Genomic DNA, 18569 nt, shown 5'->3' on the forward strand with positions numbered 1-18569 from the left:
CTGTCCCTGCTACAACATGGTGTGTAGTTGGTAACCTGCGTGGGGGAGTGACATGGATGTCACAAGTGCAACAATCTGGGCAAGGTGTGCTGAGCCAGGGGTCCGAATGGAAAATAGGCTTCCTGATAACCCTGTTTGGATTTCCATGCCAAGTACCAGAGGTCAGCGATAGGGCGGCTGGTGCTCTCCAGCCATGTACCCAGGTTGGACGTCCCCTCCAGAACCAGACTGAAACTGAATTGCTGTCGTGACGGTGTGGAGAGGTGGCCAGGGTGCTCAGGAGTGGCCTCTCAGGGGAGTGGGCTTGTTCTCACAGGAGGGGGCTCCTGAAAAGAACATTCTTTTGGGCTGATTTGTTCTATTTCACACATGGTCTCTTGTGCGTCTGCCCTTTGTAATGAGCCCATAAAATGGTCCTCCCCGGATGCTAGAGATTTGACGTTGCACTTCCCCACCTTGAGACCTGTGAAAAATAAATTCTTTACAAATTTCCCAGTGTGTGGTACTCTATCATAGCAGCAGAAAAATGAACTAACACACTGAGTCTGGGTTAAGTCATTATAAATGCTACCCAGGGGCTCCCCCAAGGTTCCACTTCCTCCTCCTACAAAACAGAGACCACAGCCCTTGGTTTGACTTTCAAATTACCCTTGAACTTCCTACCCGAAGAACACACAGTCCTTGTGCTCCGCGACTGGCGGCAGCTCATTTGCTTTAAGCAGATGCGAGAACCCCGCAATCTGGGCCAGATGTTAATCTGTCCTTTCTGTAGGAAGAAAAGCAGAAGGGTGAGACCCAAAGCAGCGTCGGGGAAACCCCCAGTTGTGTAAGTATTGTGTAACTCCTGGGCAGGGTTCAAACATGCGAGCTCTGCTTGAAATCTAACAGTAAGGGAAAGACCACTTTTGGTCACGCTGGTGTGACGACATCTTCACAACTGGGATTGACGCGGCCTTTGTTGTGTGTGCTCTGAGTCCCCTCCCTGCCTCCCCAAGTCGTGTTCAGATGGCAAAATATCCCAGGATTGCCACATCGGACTCCTGCCAGTTGTTTCCGTGTCTCTAGCTTTGTCCTCTTCAAATGTAGGACATGCCGAGCACACGCGTGTGTGTTTGTGCGGCAGGGGGTCAGAAACGTGGGTTCGTGGGCCCTTGGACCCTGGAGAGAACCTGGGTGGGTCAGAGAGCAGAGAGTGGAGGTGGGAAATAAAAAATGAGGCCCTCGTCAGAGAGATGATGTGCCAGATGTAGTCACTGCCACCAAGGCTCACAGGGAGAAACTGCTTCCCAGTTTGCCGGTAAACTCCACCCCTTTGCTGTTGGGAGAGATTATTCTTCACTGCAAAGCAGGTAGGTAATTGCCAGTTGTGAAATGCAGCCCATTTCCAAAGCTTACTTTCCTCTGTTATCTCACTGACACCTCTGTGTCACCCCGGGAGGCTGGTTTTGCTGTGCTCATGCTTGCCTAACTAGAAACAGGGTTGAGAGGTGAAGGCCGGGCAGTGAGACCGGGAGGGCCCCCTGTGGCCTCCGCCTCTTGTACTTGACCTGGGCGGTCGGGGGCTGAGTCCACACAGGCGCGATGCTTGGGTGCGTGGCTTTCTCCCCAGGAGCTGTAGCCCGTCTTTTGCTGCCTGTCTGTGGCGATAATCAAAAAGGATATAGATGCTCGTCTCTCTCTCAGGATGAAGCTACTCTTCTACCACCCCGAGAAATCAACGTCTTGTTTGTCGTTCTCAGATCCCCAGCAATCGGGCTTGTATTCTGGATCAAATCTGCAGGACCCCAGAGGTTCTGTCCACCCTGCCGGGCAGCTATGGGGGGACACCATGAAGCCTGTTCTTCTGTAGAAGAAAGCTGGGCCGGTCCTGTCTCTCCTGGACGTTCTCATGGTCCTCATACCTGAGGCTCAGAACCAGGTGACCCAGCTTTTCAGGTGACCCCACAAGGTGGGGCTCCAGGGAGGTACAGACAAGGTCCCCGGCTGGTGGCCATTTGCAGATGTGACACTTGTGCAAGCTGAGCTAACCCAGACAATGTCCCTCGCCGAGGTCGCTGAGAAGCATCACGTCTCCTGCATCAGAGCACGCGGCCACGGAACAAGTGACTCTGAGACCCAGCCCGCTCTGACATGTAACAAGTGCACGTGCCTGGGGCGTGGCTGCCCCCCTCACTCTTCCTGCAGCCTTTGAGGGTGTTGGGGAGGTGGGGACAGGTTCTCCGGAGGAGGTGACCAGCCGACCCCTTCAGGCTAAGTGGGAGTCGCCGTCAGTGCTTTTCGAGCTTTGGGGCAGAAGTGACTCACTTGGAGGTCTCCTTACTAAGCAGATTCTGATTCATTAGGTTTTGGAGGATGGGGAGGTAGAGACCCCGCCTTGTTCCAAGATGTTGTGCATGCCGAGACCAGACTTGGAACAGGGAGGATTCACGTGGCTGTGGGGTAGGACCTGGGGGAAGGATGAGAGTACAGGGCATCTCTGGTGACGATGGTACGGACAGAGACACAGAACATCCAGCTACCACCAGGACGGCTTTGGGCAGTTAGAGCGCAGCAGCCCTGGGACGCATGCGCAGAGCTGACTTTCAGTTGCGCAGTGCCCGGGTGATCCCCTCCAGGGCTGCCGCAGGAGGGTGACTATCCGGGGACAGTGAGTCTTTGAGAAGAGCACAGAGGACCACAGACTTGAGGCTGCCCGGAAGCCAGCCATGGAGCTCACTGCAGAAGCAGCTGGAGCCGCAGCAGAGCTGTTCTGAAAGGGCACTCTGAAGATAAAGCCGACTGAGCTCAGACGAGCAACTTGGTCCCAGGAGAAAATGGCTGCCGGGATGCACCTCACCGTTGCTGCATCCCCCTCAGCACATGCCTGTGGACTGTGACAATGTATATCTTCATCTCTTTTGGTGTTAAATAATATATGTTCTATATAATATATAAATGTACAATGTACAAGCCAAGCGTGGTGGCAATGCACACCTGTAATCCCAGCACTGGGGAGGCTGAGGCAGGAGGATCACTGGGCATTTGAGGCCAGCCTGAGCTACACAGCAAGACCCCGTCTCAAAAAATGGCAACGAAAAAGTATAAACAGTGCACATAATAGATTTGTATAATATTGATACACATTACATTTTAATACGTAGCTTATAGATTTATATATTTTCTGCATAGTTTTATAAAGCATCCTACAATCTATATGCTTTATCATTTCAATCTACAAAAATTCGCAGTTCTCTCTGACCACTGTGACAGGAAAAGGATGGCAAAACCTAGTCTGAAGTTTTTCAAGGGTTACCTGCTGCGCGGCTCTTAGGTCATTGACTGACTCATTCGTTCGCCAGGGATTTGAGCTGGTTCTGTGTGCCAGCCGGGCAGATCCGGGGACACCGTCGTGAACGAGGCAGAGGAGGTCCAGTTTACAAGAGCTGAGCTTCACCCTGAGGCAGGAGGTGCCCGAGGCCCCACGGGCAGGAGGTCCCCTGCCCGCGTGCTGCTTGCTTTGGCTCTGGTTCTGGCCCGGGGAGCAGGAGGGGGCTGGTGGACAGCACAGCAGTCGGGGACACGCCCCCTTCCAGCCTCTGTCAGGACGGATTACAGAGCCGAAGACCTCACAGCTGAAGGGGGCTGAGATAAAACAGAGGTTAAGCAAAACCTGCAGGAGGAAAAGCCACGCAACAGCCGCTTCTCACAAGCCTGGAGGTGGACGGTATGAGGCTGAAATCCGTGCTCGGCCTCGGGCTCACTCAGCAGTTGCCTCTCGGGAAGAACCGATCTGAATTATCCCCAGCCCCGGGCCCCGGCGTCCTCCTCCCGGTGGAGCACAGGGCTCCACAGGGCGGAAGCCAAGGGCACAGACCAAGCGCTCAGTTCAGTTGTACTGAGTACACCCCACGGTTGCACAAGCACTCCTGCCATCCAGCTCTAGAACTTTTTATCTTCCCGGATCTGCACTCTGTCCCCAGTAAATACGAACTCTCATTAACCCCTTTCCCAGTCCCTGGCCACCAGGGTCCTTCACTCTCTCTAAGAATATGACAGAGACATCCTAGGGACCTCATATAAGTGGAATCAGACAGTATGTGTCCTGTTTTTTAGTCTGGTTTAACTTATTTAGTGTAGTGTTTTTAAAGTTCATCTATGATATAGCATTTGAGAATTTCATCCTTTTTAAGGGTTGGGTAATATTCCATTATGTAGATATACCACACTACGCTTGTCCATTGCTCCATCAGTGGACCTGGAGGTTTTTTTCCACCAATTGGCCGTTGTGTATAATGTTACTATGAACTCGGGTATACAAGTACTTGTTGGGGTCTCTGCCTTTGGTTCTATTGAGGACGCACCAGAAAGAAAATGGCTGGGTCACATACTAATGCTGTGGTATGGTTCAGATTCTCAGAACCAGGGCTCTGGGATGGTGACTGGGTCACGGAGGCACTGTACTCCTTAGTGGATTCATCTGCTGATGAGTGAATAGCTGAGAGTGCTGTGAGAGGGAGAGTCTGGTCTGACGAGGGGAGTCCCTGGGAGTGCTTGTGACCTGGAAGGGTATATTCTTGTCCCCAGCGCCTCCCTTTTCTCTGTGCTTCTTGGCGGCCTTCCTCCACCATATCCTCAAGCATGATGCTCCTGCCTTGGAGTCAGCCAGCCAGGGACTAATCCTCTGAAAACTGTAAGTCAAAGTAAAGCCCTCTTCTTTTACATCGTGGGTGCCAGGCATTTTGTCCAGTGATGGGAAAGTGAGTGATACCTTCCATTCTGTTGTGTAGGGCAGGGCCACACAGAGCTCCACTGTGGCTTCCTCATTTTCTACCCCACCAGCAATGCACAAGGGCCTGGTTTCTCTACATCCTCATCAAAACTTTCATTTTCCACGTTGGTTTTGGCTTGATGGCTTGTAATGGCCATCCTCCTTGGTGTAGAAATGCCCCGAAGTGCGACGTGTCACTCTTCCCCAGTTCCAGCTCTCCCCAGCTCCCACCAATCAGCAAAAGGCCACCCAATGCCTGCTCACAGATGCAGGTTCTCCCCATGAAGCCCAGAGTGGGGCCCTGTGTTCCCATGAGGCCCAGCTGACCCTGCAGGGCTTTGGCCACAGCCTCAGTCTATATCCGGCGACCTAGTGGGAGCTCCATGCACATGTGGGCTAATTACCGGAGAAGGGGACAGGACTGGAGTCTTTTGGGGCAGGCCCCAACCATGTAGAAACCTAATCATGTGAAATGTCATCGTCTCTGCTGGTGTTTGGGTCAGCCTCAGCAAAGGAGGGAGGGCTGCAGCGAGCCAGGGGGCTGCCTTGGGATGGTGTGTGACACTCCTGTGCCCTAGGGGTTCAGGTTGGGCTCCACCCTACCCCTCCTGAGCACACCAGTGTGCCGTCCTCCCTCAGTACCCACCACCCTGCCCCAGGTGACATTCCTCACATGCATGCTGTTTCCATATAAGAACACCCTTGACTCATGGGTGGGACTTTATAGCATGTCACTCATCTGTCTTTTCTTCACAGATCTCCTTTATGCATAGAAGGAACCATGACAAACACGCAGGGAGACTGTGACCCTCGATGCCTGATGCTATGCCTGGCTTGTTCAGGTGCTTGAAAGATCTCAGTGTTAAGCAAGTAAATGACACTTGGACGACAATCCGGCTGCTTTTACTTCTGAGCTGCGGCTCTTCCTGGGCACATCAGCTGATCAGCCCAGACTTCTCAGCTCTCTGTTAGCTGCCTGTCCTCACACAATCACCCCCTGACACTGGCAGGGTGAGTCTGTGAGTCCAAGGTAGAGGAAGAAAGCCTGGCTTGTGTGTCTAAGGAGGAACAAAATAGTCAGGACTTTGTCCCAGAGGTCATGTGGACGTCCGACAAAGCCCACCGCAGAGCTCATGAGATCTTGTGTTTGCGGGTGTTTCAGAGGTTCCTGGGGGTCCTTTCATGGTGGGGATGCTAGAGAGAGGTGGTCATGAATTTGGACAGGGTTGGCACCCGCCCTCACCCTTGGGAACAGAGAAGGAGGTACTGGGCTCCAGATGGGACCCAAGTAATGTTGTCCATTAGGAACAACCCAATCTGAGCACACGCTTTCCTTAAAAAATTCTATAAAATCACTAGGAAGTGATAGAGATCTTTGACACTGACTTGTGCTCCCCATCTTTCTTCATTCGTCCTAGAGTGTGGGGCTGGAAAAGGGGTATTACCTGTCAGGTGAGCGGGAGGGGGGAAATCAGCGCTCGGAATCTTAGGAAGACACTTAACACAAACTGTTCTACAAAGACACTTGACACAGCTGACCCACCAAGAAGCAGAGAGTGCCGCAAATTGCTTTGCATGCTAAAAACATTCTTTTCAATGATGTCCATTCTCCTGTAACTGAGCTTCTTTTCTCACTCATCTGTGTCAGAAGCCATGCAGGGTCTGCTCTCTGTTCTGCATGTCCAGGTGACGATCCTCATGCTGGTCCTCTCAGGTGTGCATGAGGTTCCCAAGCCACAATGGAGAGACAGAAGATGAGCTCTGAGCCACTGTGAGGCCTGAACAGGCTATGAACGCAGGAGCTCGGAGGAGCCGAGGCCAGGTCCTCCCTCTTCACTGTCTTAGCATCACGTTCAGTCCTGGTCTCTGTTGTGCCCCCTTCTTATTCTTCCCCCTCTTACCCCCTTTCTCTTCCCTGCCTCCTTTCTCTTCCTCCTTCTTACCTCAGTCCAACCTAGCTGACCATTTCCCACCCAGTCTGGTGTAGACTGGGTCCATCTGTGGCTGGGCATGAAGATGCCTGAGCACTCACCTGACCAGGAGCCTTCACACATACACAGGCTCACTAAGGAAAGGCCCAGAGAAAGGCTCGAGTCCCCTGCTCTACCCCAGAGATCCAGGTGGGGCACACTCTCTGTTCATTTCCCTTTGGCTGGTTTCTACCTCTGTGTAGTGTTCAGAGAGTTATTTCATTTGAATCCAGAATGCCCAACTCAGGGAGGAGTTTCCAAGAGGAGACAGACAAGGGATAGCTGAAGATGTGCCAGGGGAGGGCAGGGATGGGAAGGGGAGGGGGGAGGAGAAGGAGGGGAGGGGAGAGAAGAGAAAGGAGAATAGAAAAGGAGGAGAGGGGAGGGGCATGGAAGGGAGGGGAAGGGAGGGGAGGGGAGAGGATAGGAAAGGAGAGGAGAAGAAAGCATTCAACTTTTCATGATAAAAATGCTCAGCAAATTAGGTATGGTAGTAATGAACCTCACACATTAAAGAGTTGCTGTATAACTAGCAATACCATAACCAAAATTATAGTCAGTGGTGAAAGGTTGAAATAAAATTCAAGTGGAACTACAAAAGACCCTGAAAACCACTGCAATCTCCAGCATAAATAACAAAGTGGGGAGCATCACACTACCTGATTTCAAAATCTATTACAAAGCAGTAGTAATGAAAATAGCACACAAGCGCAAGGTCGTGAGTTCGGTTCCCGGTACCAGAGAAAAACCAAAAAAAAAAAAAAAAAAGAAAATAGCACAGTATGCCATAAAAACACAAACAGACCGCTAGAACACAGGAGAGAGCCGAGCAGCAAATTGATGCATTTATGATCGACTGATTTTTGAGAAAGGTGCCAAAAACATATACCAAGGAAATAAATAGTATCAGGAAAACTGAATGTCCCCAAGTAGAAGAATGAAACTAAACCCTCAACATGCATCACATACAAAAACTACTCGACATGTATTGAAGAGAAACAGAAGACGTGAAACCATAAAACTACTTGATGAAAATACAGTGGAAAAGCACCATGCTTTGTCTGGATGATGATTTTGGGGAGGTCAGAACACACTACTCCAACATATTAGTATAGGAGACCAGAATATACCACTGGAAAATGTACTTCTGTGGCACACACAGATTTGCTCATTCTGAGAAAATGGAGATGCAGGGGCAGTTCTGCTATGTTTTTTAACTCAAATATCCTCCCAAAGATCCATGTGGTAAAGCCTTGATCTCCAACCTGGTACTGTTAACAAGTGACAGAGAATTTAAGAGGTGCAGCCTACAGCTAGGTGTGCAGCTCAGTGGTAGAGCACTTGTCTAGCATGTGCAAGGCCCTAGATTCAGTCACCAATACTATGAGAAAATTAAAAAAGAGGTGAGGCCTGGTGTTACATCTTTAGGTCACTGGGGAAATGCTCCTGAAAAGGATCAGAGGACCCTCACTCTGTCTTTGCTCTTTGATCCCTGGATCCTCATGAGGTGGGTGGTTTGCTCTGCCTGCTCTCCTGCCATGCTGTGCTGCCCTATTGCCAGCCCAAAGCAACAGGGACTGCAACCTTGGAAACCATGAGTCAGAATAAACCTTTTCTCTTTGGAAGTCAAGTAACTCAGGCATTTTGTTATAGTAACAGGAAGCTGGCTAACATCATTTATTAAAAATTGTTCTTTTGTGAAAGCAATTACAGTCTATGAAGGAAATCTGCATTAAACTGTCTACATCAGGAAGAGGGCTGCTCAGAGGGAACTTTATTACATAATAGCAAGAGCTGCCACACGCTGGGGTGCTGCTGACTTTGGACAGAGGGCACTCGGGGATGTGGACAGGACCTTTCCCTGCAATCCCTTATCTGCCTAGACTATCCTCCAAAAGGATCTTGATTATCATAAACCCCTTTTGGGGAATCCTATCAACGAGGTAAAATTAACTGGATCAACACCATGATCAAACAAGCTGATACTTATTCTTCTGAGGGGGTCATTCATGTTTTCAAAAGTCATTACCTCCTCGAAATTCCAAGCACTTCCCTTCCCCTCCATCCTCTCCTATGAAGAACAAATATAAACTTCTAGGTCTTCCTAGGTTGGTGGTACTCAATTTTATTTCATGCAATGTCTGTACATGTAATGCAGTCATATAGTTTTCCCCTGCTAATCTGTCTTATATGTATTTAATTTGTAGGCCATCTAAAAAGCTTAAGAGTATAAAGGGTATCCTTACCCTACTACCCCAAGGCACAAGCAACAAAAATAAAAGTAGACAAATAGGATTAGATTAAACTAAAAAGCTAAAAAGGAGAGCACACAGTCAACAGAGTAAAAAGACGGTCTATAGGAATTCAAGAATATATTTGTAAACGATACAACAAACAAGACTTAGCATCGGCAATATACAAGGGGTGAGAGAAAATACATATGGTGAGTTTTAATTTTTTTAAACTACAGTACAAGACACATTGCCAAGAATGATGGGATAAGTGTGTTCAAAATAAGGGGGAATATTTTGCATATTTTGAAGGGTATTAAAGGCTACGCATCTTTTACTATAAATATTTTAATATATTTTAATATAAATATTTTCATTAACATATTCACTATATTTTTAAATCATGCCAGTACCAGGAACACAAACAAGTCAATGACCAAAAAAAAAAAAAAAAAAAAAGCTCAAGTTATCCAAATAAAAAATAAGTGAAGTATCTGATAAAAGGTAAACTTTGAGATATGTAGATTTAATTACAAGGCCAGAGAGTAGAGTGGAGTTGAGGAAGAGATAGGGAATGTTAATTACCTATGAGCTGCTGAAACCAATAAAAGATTATTCCACATTCTTCAATGTAGATTACAACCTTGGCTTAAAACACTCCTGGTGGGTCAGCTTGCAAAACTCTAGCACTTCCTGGTGATGAATGAACTTCTAGACTACTGACCCCAACAAATCCTGAAGCAACAGGTACTTTTCCTTCTGCTCTGATTCCCAAACCTTCCCCACTTCACCTACCCCACTTTTTGAATCCACAGTGAATGTAGGTTCAATGTAAACAATTTACAATTTTCTTTTCCGGTTTTTCATTATACAAACGCTCTTGGCTGGGAGGTGCTGTGGGTATTTTCTCGATTGCTACCTAGCCTTCCTCTGATGGTGGGCAGGAACTTGTCCCAGGGTCTGGTCTTTCCACTGGCTAGCATCTGTAACATCTAAGAAGCCCTTTTATTCCATCTCATGGAATAAATTTCCATCTCATCTCATGAGTTTCCATTTCACAGATCTGAATAGATGTTTCTCAAAAGAACACACGCAAACAGTTAGAAGCGCAACCTCATCCACTTCCACAGAAATGCAAATCTACACCGCAGTGAGATGGCACCTCACACCTGTTGGAATGGCTGTCAACAGAAGAACAAAAGACAAGCAGTGTTGGCAAGGGTGTGGCTGTGGGCATCCCTGGTACACTCTTGGAGGGAATGCAAATTGGTATAGCCACCATGGGAAGCATAAAATGGGAAATGGAGTCACCGCATAACCCTACAATCCACTTCCACTACCTCCATTCAATGATTAAAAAAAAAAAAATAAATGTTTGAAATCAGCTGGAAGTCAGTGAAAATGAGCATGTGATTTTCCTCCATATAAGTTTGTTATTGGGCCCTGAAGAGTCACCTCTCTTGGTAACTCCACACGCAGCCTGGGGCCACAGGGTTCAGAGGGGGCGTATCCAGCCTTTAGGCTTCCCAGGCTTGCATTGAATAAAAAGGAATTCCCTTGGGCTGCACGTAAGGGATATAATACAGCTAATGCATATATATAACAAAACTCCTTTGCGTATTTCTTATTATAACATTTTTTTTAAAAGATGGCAGAATAAACACGAAACTAGTGGGGTGTTTGACCTTGGTTTTGTGAAGCAGATGCATCACTGTCTGGTTTGATGGAATGATTGCAGCTTAGTGAGTTCGTAAGATGTTCTGCAGAAATTCTTGATCTAATTTTACCTTTTACGTCCTTCAACCTTGAATGTAGTTGTTCCCAAATATACCCACACTTCCTAAGAATGATGCTAATAAGGCATGATTGTGAGGCTGAGCTACATCTTTGAGTTGCGTGATTGCAACTCTGTACATTCCACTTGAAATTCTACAGGTAATTCATATCTGTCAACTGAAAAGAGAACGGCAAGCAGCACTACACATGTGTAGATGGGTTGAAATATGATTATCAATAAGCGTAAGTTTCATGGGTCCAGTGGCACAAGCTCCTACAATGCCTGGCCCCCCGGGTTTCCCCCGGGTTGACTGTCTAGCATGGCAGGCACAGAAAGCAGAGTTAGTTAGCAGTGCCCTGGACCCTTCTGTGTAGTGTTCGCTTGTTGCCTGTGCTGTCAATCAAACCAGGCAAATATGACCCCAAGGAAATCACACAATCATGTTAAAAGTTTAAGATTTTGTGAAGCCACTGCCCGTGGCCCGTGGGCTGGGCATGCTCACTAGGGGCTTGGAAAGGACGTACATCTTGTCCTCTGTTGCAAACCACATGGAAGGCTTCAGCTGTCACGGGAGATACTGCCTTTGAGTGTCCTCCTTGCAGCTCTCCTAAGAAGCAGGTGTTAAGTGACAAGATTTTCAGAGCAGGTGATTTTCTGCCCAGAGCTCCTTTTTTTACCAAATGTTAAGTTCAGGGATCCTCTAGTCTCTCCATGGAAACCTGGGGTGGAACAGTTTTAAATGTCATGTCCATGCCAAGCCTGCAGGCACGGCCCCGAGGAAGCACTACATTCACTGCACACAGGGACTCCCAGCCTTTGCTGTCTTTATTTACGGAACATCTTCAGTGTTCAGAGTTGCATGGCTGTCAGTGCAGAGGGGTCTTTGAAGACTTGGTGTCAGACTTATTCCCTTCCAGTCTCTGCCGATCACTAGTGCCAGGCTCACCCCAGGTACCACGTCACACATACCTCGGAATCCCAACATTGGGCCACCCTGCAGCTCAGCCTCCTTCTCTTGCCTTCTAGAAACCACACTCTTCAACCTGAGATCTCTCTCCAAGCCCACAGGGCAGGGTGACCCTGAGATCCCAGCAGATCCAAGGTCTCCTTCCGAGCTCATGGGCACCAGGGACGCTGTAATCCTGGGGTCCAGCAGCCATCGCATCCGCTTTGGATGTCTCATTTGAGAACTGAGCTATCACAGCATGTGCAGCAGAGCTTTCAGAAAACAAATAGAGATGGAAGCCTGAAGGCACCTGTGACCTGGGATCCAGCTGTTCCCGAAGCCCCGTGTCCTGGTCATGTAACTATTCACACCAGTAGCTGCCTTGGAGGCTTCAGCTGGTTTGTTCTGAGTTTCTATCACTTTCACATGAAAGAACCCTATTGGTACAATCTGTACAAATTCTACTGCTGAGCAAGGTCTGCTTAGGTGGAATGCTCTGTTCAGAATCACAGAGTCTTTCAGAATGCTCTTATGTCCAAGAGTGGAAGCTGCCATAAGCTTGCCGTGTTCACCTGCTAACCAGGATTCCTTCTCAGCGGTCACCCGCTGTCCCCTGTCCTTGCATTCTCTCTGCAGGGCCATGTGTGGCGTGGAATTGTTTTTCCCATATTTCCAAACCTACCTAAAGAATGTGGTGGGGATGAGTTGAAGGCTTAGCCTTCGCCATGCATAATTCATCAGGTCTGGGCTGGCTTTTCTCAGGGGTAGAACAGAACCAGAGCTCTGAGCCTCTGGGTGCAGGGAACACCTCTTCCCAGGATGCAAGGAGCCACCATGCCCTGAGGACATCTTCCCTGAGCTGCCCACAGGTGGGGATGCAGTGCAGGAGCAAATGCAGCCCACAGTATGCAGGAAAACCTCACAGCTCCTTGGGTCCTAGCACAACTGAGAGAGAAGAGGGGGAAGTTAGTCCAGACTGAACTCATCCTCAGTCCCACCGGAAGGTACCAGCATTGCCACAAGAAAGTCAAGCGCTCAGCGGACCCAGAGAGTGCTCCTTGGGCATTGTGTCCTCCACCAGCCTTGGGTCTTCGCCCTCCGCAAACACTGGCTGCTGTAATTCCCTGTTTAGCATCAAACCTGGCCAGTCTGAGGCTGGTTTTATATTTGAATGTTGTTTCCTGTTCCCTCTGCTGATGAAATTTCAAGTCTGAATCATAAGGTTAGGACAAACAAAATCTCATAGGTTAGAGTAATTGAAAAATTGATGCAAAAGGACAGTTCAGTGCCCCACGCCTCCTCAGTATCTAATTTCAGGCATCAGGTGGAATCTTTCAGCTGAAATCAAATCTCTGCCTAGTGCAGCACCGTGGGATTCTCTGGATAGGGTAAGAAAACAAGGCAGCTCTTGGTCCATCTATTAAGGTTTACAAAGAACAGCCTGGAGAGAAAAGATACACTTTCTCACTGGCAAAGTGAATACTCTGCTCTGCCAGTTCACTCTGGGGCGACTCAGTGGTGTAGGGGTGGTGTTCATGGAATTCAAGATGTGCCAGAGGGTGCCCGACTTCCAGGCACAGACTAAACTGCCCCCCAAATGCCCCAACAGAAACGCTCCAAGGAGCCCCATGCAAGGCTTTCAAAGCAAACCTGTGCTCCATTCTTCAGCTTCCAGAGCAAAACACTGGTGACACTGAAGGTCAAAGCTCTACCCCCAGCTGGCACAGAGCCCCAGCGAAAGCTCTGACCTTGCACCAAAGCCAAGCCCAAGAAGGCACGTGCATTCTGGGCGCTAGAGCCAACCCCGTGGGTCCTGTGCCCATCGCTAGAGAGACACAGGAAGTACTTCTCTCCCAGGATCCACCTGGCATCCTCTCCTTGAAGCTCAAGCCTTTCCTAACCCTCTCAGAGGTGCACCCCAGGAGACTGGGGGAGGAAAGAAGGATGTTAGTGGAGTCTTATGTATGGGGTGCGTTGACTCCAAAATAATCCAGGGCTGCGGAGGAGGAATAGGACTGTGGGGGTTAAGAGGACAATGGAAACTGGAGAGGAAATCTCCATGGCAACCAGCTCTCCATCTCTGCCCTCCTCCCCCTTCCTTGGTCCAGACCTTCTCCTCCTACAGTGTGGCGCCTGAGGCTCCTCCACATTCTGCAACATGGCCACAGTAGCCTTCTCTGTAGATCTGCAGAGCAGGTGGTAGAAATAAGCACTCGGTGCCCGGTGCCTGTGGTGGACAAAGTATTTCCCCAAATGCATGTCCTCCTCAGAGCCTCAGAATGTAGCTCTCTTTAGAAATAATATCTTTACCTGTATTAGTCAGCTTTTAATTGTGGTGACAAAATACCCAACACCCACAATTTAAAGGAGGAGGGGCTTTATCTGGTTTGTGGTTTGGAGGGGTTCAGTCCATGGTCAGTTGACTCCAAGGCAGAAGTGGAATGGTAGAAAGATCTGGAGAAGAAAAGCTGCTCCTCTAAAGGGAACCCAGAAAAGAGAGAGAATCAGCAGGCAAGGAACCAGAATGTATCCGCCCAGGCCACATCTTCAGTGATCTAACCCTCCCACCACATCCCACCTCCTAAAATTACATGAACTTGTCATCAATGGATTGATCCACTCATGAATATTGCACCCCCTTTGGACTCTCTGAGAGCATAAGAGGATTCAAATCACCTGGGAGGAAACATCCTCCTGTCTTTATAGACTGGTAGGTAGCTGCATCCACTTTGCTCTGTTCTTCGCTGTGAGCACCTGTGGCCCATGGGTGGGAACATTCCTGCATGAGGTGCGGTAGGATGACTCTCAGGATCTGAGAAAGGCAGGCCTAGGTTCACCAAGAATCCAACCCCATCCCTGTGTTGAACTCCTGGACCGTCAGTGGGACAGGCTGACATTCTGCAGGTGTTTTTTCCTGTCACATCCATTGCTGAGTGAACAGGAAGGGCTCCTGGTTGCCATCAGAATGCAGAAGGCAGGTGCAGCAAGTGACCTCAGCTTGTGTTATGGGTCTCAGTGGATGTCCTGTTGAGCCCATCAAAGACAAGGGCAAAGGACAATGGATACCAGTTTTCCCCTCAGCAACCGGTTGTTATGGAGGACTTCTTTATAAATGCAATTATTTCCTGTGCAAAATGTAAAAGGAATTATACTTTGAACTCTAGTTAAGCACGGCCCTATAATGTCCACTGTCAGCATCAGGTTCGATTCAAGGGGCCCACAGTCTTTTTGAATGTCTAGTGTTGCTCTTTATGCACCTCCCATCACAGATGTGGTACTCACTGACTTCTCAGAGTGAGAATTAGAGCAGCCCAGCCCTAGAAGGCCTTCCAGTGTCCTTTCTCTGTCCATGCACATCCCTGGTCACAGAGGTAACTGCTGTTCTGACTTCTACACACATTACTGAAATTCACAGATGGAGTAGTACAATGTGGACTGTCCAGGACCTGCTTTCTTTTGCTTAACATTATTTCCCTGAGCTGCCCTTGCACGGAGCAAAGAACATTTGCTATGTGCACACAGCATAATTCATTTAATCCGTCTCTCTGCTGATGGACATTTCAGCGGTGTTATCTTTAGGGCTGTTGCAAATGCAGGTGCTAGCAGTACGCCCGCACGTCCCTTCCTGGCATGGCCTAAGTCCTCCTGAGTGTCTGCCCAGAATTGCTGAGTAATGGAGATGTGCAGGATTAGCTGTGCAAAATGCCAACCTGGTTTCCAAAGCGGAGCCAATTTACACATCAACCATCCATGCAGGAGGGCTCCACTGTTAATCTTTTCAATTTGGGCCATTGTAAAAGGTGCATACTGGCATCTTACTGGAGGTCTACTTTGCATACCTAAATTGGCTAATAAAGCTGGGATATTTTCTATGCAGGTAACAATCACTTGGATCTGTTATTGTGAACATTTCTGGCAGCACACGCTGGGTGGTCTTGAATTCTCAGATCTCTTTCTGCAGACCAAAAGCAGCCATAAGCCACCCTTGTGCCCCAACGAATCTCACTAACTACATCGGGCTGGCCTAAGTTGCCCATCCCTGTTCTACTGCCAAGTGCCTGCTCAAGACTTCTGCCTATTTTTAAACTGAGTTGTCCTTCTCTTACAGATTTGTACAAGTTCCCTTTAAATTCTGACTCCTGATGTTCTAGCTTGAATCACTTACCACGTTTAGAAGTGAAAAGAAATCATGTTTATTACGCAGGGCCAAGCTTTGCCCTCAAGGGCCCTGGAAAACGGAACTTCTGTTGTCACAGAGAGTCTGCTCCTGATACTCAAACCCCAGAGTGCTGCCTGCTGCCATCTCCACAGAGTCCAATGGCGTTAAAGCCAGGGTAACCATGCATCCCTGTTCCTCTGCCCCGGGGCGCCCTGGCTGTGGGCATGGACAGTTCTTCCAAAATGCTGATGAGGGATGTATCCTGGGAAGTCACTGGCTGAAGAATCCTCCCGCTCTTCACAGGTCAGGCACCCACAGATGGTGTGATGGAGGGGTCACTGCCTGTTGTTGTTTCCTTAGCAAAATGATTATTGTCTTGGCATTGCAAAACCTTTTGTCACATATAAGCCCTCAAGAGAGAAAAGCCAAGTACCCCAGGGTGCCAGTCACCAGTGGCTTTGCCTGTTCTTTGAGTAAATACATCATGGCATTTTGTAGCAAAGAACCTGAAGTTCATAGTGGTAAACGATACGGTCAGCATTAAAGCCAAGTAGCCAAGCCAGGCTTCATTCCTCCGGAACCCACACCCTCCGGCCCCAGGTCCTTCAGCTCCCCTTGGAGGGAGAGTGGAGCTGGGGCCAGGAGGTGGTTCTGGAGACCCGGTTGCTGCCCCTCACAGAACGCACAGACTCCAAGGCTGGAGGGGTCAAAGGATGGTCATTTCGGGTCTCCAACCAGCTGTCACCAAAGCTGGATGAGAGCCGAGCTCCCCCAAGTCCCAAGTCTTCCTCTCATCTACTCTTCTTTCTTTAAACAATTGTAATTCTGCGATAGCGTCCACAATGCTAATTGAAAATAACGACTAATTTATTTTTTTATGCATACACCTTTGCAATACACAGCAATTATATGCATTGTATCGGCTTGGTGGGTGTGCTTTGCACATCCGCATTCTTATATCCCTTTTTTTCCCCATCTCTTTGTCCCCTTCCCTTTTGCAAATGATCTCTTTCTCTCCTTCCTATTATCTATCTCTTATTTTGCTCTTTAATTTACTTAGACTTTGGGTTTCTCTTATAAGAGAAACCACGTAATGTTCAAGCTCGTGTGTCTGATTTATTTTACCTAACATTATGGTCTCAAGGTGCATCTATTTTCCTACAAATGACTCAAGCTTATCCTTTTTTAGGGCAGAATAGTGCTCCACTGTATGTGAATACCACAGTTTCTCTATCCATTCTTTTATTGACAGACAGAGAGGCCACTTCCAAGATTTAGCTGTTTCCCTTTCCATTATTATGCCTAGTGTCTGTGATAGCACTGAGTCATTGAGAGGCTCCCGCTGCCCAACAAACAGCCACCAGAAGAGGTGGTTTGATTACCTCCTGCAAAGAATATTTTTGTCTCTTTAAAATTTATTTTTATTACAAAAATGCCAAAAAGTGGAAATTAAAAAGATGAATCCCTAATGATAGCATTTGGAGGAAATTGTGATATATTTTCCATACTTTTTCAAGAAATGTTCCATACCAACACATAACAAGTGTGCGTGTGTATGAGGTGCAGGGCGGTGACTTGGCACATGTGTGAAATACGTGATGATCAAATCCGACTAGCATCTCTGTTACGGTTTGTGTCTGGGTGTCCCCGCAAAGCCTCACGCGGCCATGGGGCAGGCTTTTAGAGTTTGACTGATTATGGGTATGAGAGCTGCACCCACCCTGGGGTGCATAGTTTGCATATGTAAGGGAGAGCAAGAGGCTGCTTGCGGCTATTCCTGGATTTGGTGCTTGTTGCTTTTGCTGTGTTCTGCCGCCATGAGCTGTAGCCCTCTGCCATGTGCCACTCTGCCTTGTAATCTGCCAAATATGGACTGAAACCTCCACAAACTGTAAGCGAAATAAACTTTTCCTTCCTTAATTTTGGGCATCAGGTATTTTGTCCCAGCAACGAGAGAAAAGTAACCAAGACAATCTCTATCTCAGTAAGTAGACATCATTTCTTTGTGTAGGAGCTTCAGAATGCCTTCCTTCCCCTGCGTTAGAAAGCATGTAACAGATTGGTATGAACTGCAGCCTCTACCGCGCTGTCCCAGGCTGGATAGAATCCCTCCGCCTCACTGCGTCTTTGGCATCTGCTATCCAACTCATCTCTGTCCGCTCTTCTTTGCCGCCCTTCATGACCTCCAGGGGGAACTTTTGCACTTTCTGCTCCTGCGAGATCAGCACCTCTGGCTCCCACGTTCCAGTAAAGATGCCGAATTCATCTTCCTGTGCCTGATGAGTTCACGGAAACAAACCTCCTCCACGCTCATCCAACCTGTGCAAAGAGGTTGCTGCTCGCCTGCGTCGTTCCCTCTGAGGTCTGCATTCAGCACCAAGCAGGTCACTGATCACCCGAACAGCCTGGACCGGGACCCAAGGTTGGAAGGAACACCCCCTGCCAGCCCTCTTCCTTGCACGGGACCCAGATGGGCAAACGTCTGGTAGTGAGTGTACAGTGGTTTTCAGACCCTCATCACAGACATTTATCAAAATGTGGGAAACACTGCTTGTTTCATCCCTCTTCACTCCTGAGTGCCAATTATCCTTACAGATTTGCAAACATTTCCACATATGCAGCCCCTTAGAAATGTAGCAAAGCTGCTCTCAGCCCCCAAACGTGGAATCCGTCAACTCTTGCGTTGTGTATTCCCGGGGAATCAGCGGCACCATTTCCGCAAAGAGGACCTCCACTTCC

The 18569-nt window shown here is 48.4% G+C and overlaps 1 long non-coding RNA gene across 1 annotated transcript; it reads left to right on the forward strand.

Moving 5' to 3' along the window:
* The first annotated feature begins 854 nt into the window (after nucleotides 1-854).
* Nucleotides 855-10287, forward strand: LOC106146738. The gene is made up of 5 exons (XR_001231300.1): nucleotides 855-1349; nucleotides 4564-4669; nucleotides 5504-5758; nucleotides 9584-9695; nucleotides 10010-10287. It is a non-coding gene; the product is annotated as an uncharacterized LOC106146738 (long non-coding RNA).
* The last annotated feature ends 8282 nt before the right edge of the window (nucleotides 10288-18569 follow it).

The sequence above is a fragment of the Chinchilla lanigera genome, unplaced genomic scaffold, assembly GCF_000276665.1.
Source record: "Chinchilla lanigera isolate Chin_1 unplaced genomic scaffold, ChiLan1.0 scaffold00006, whole genome shotgun sequence".
Classification (NCBI taxonomy): Eukaryota; Metazoa; Chordata; class Mammalia; order Rodentia; family Chinchillidae; genus Chinchilla; species Chinchilla lanigera.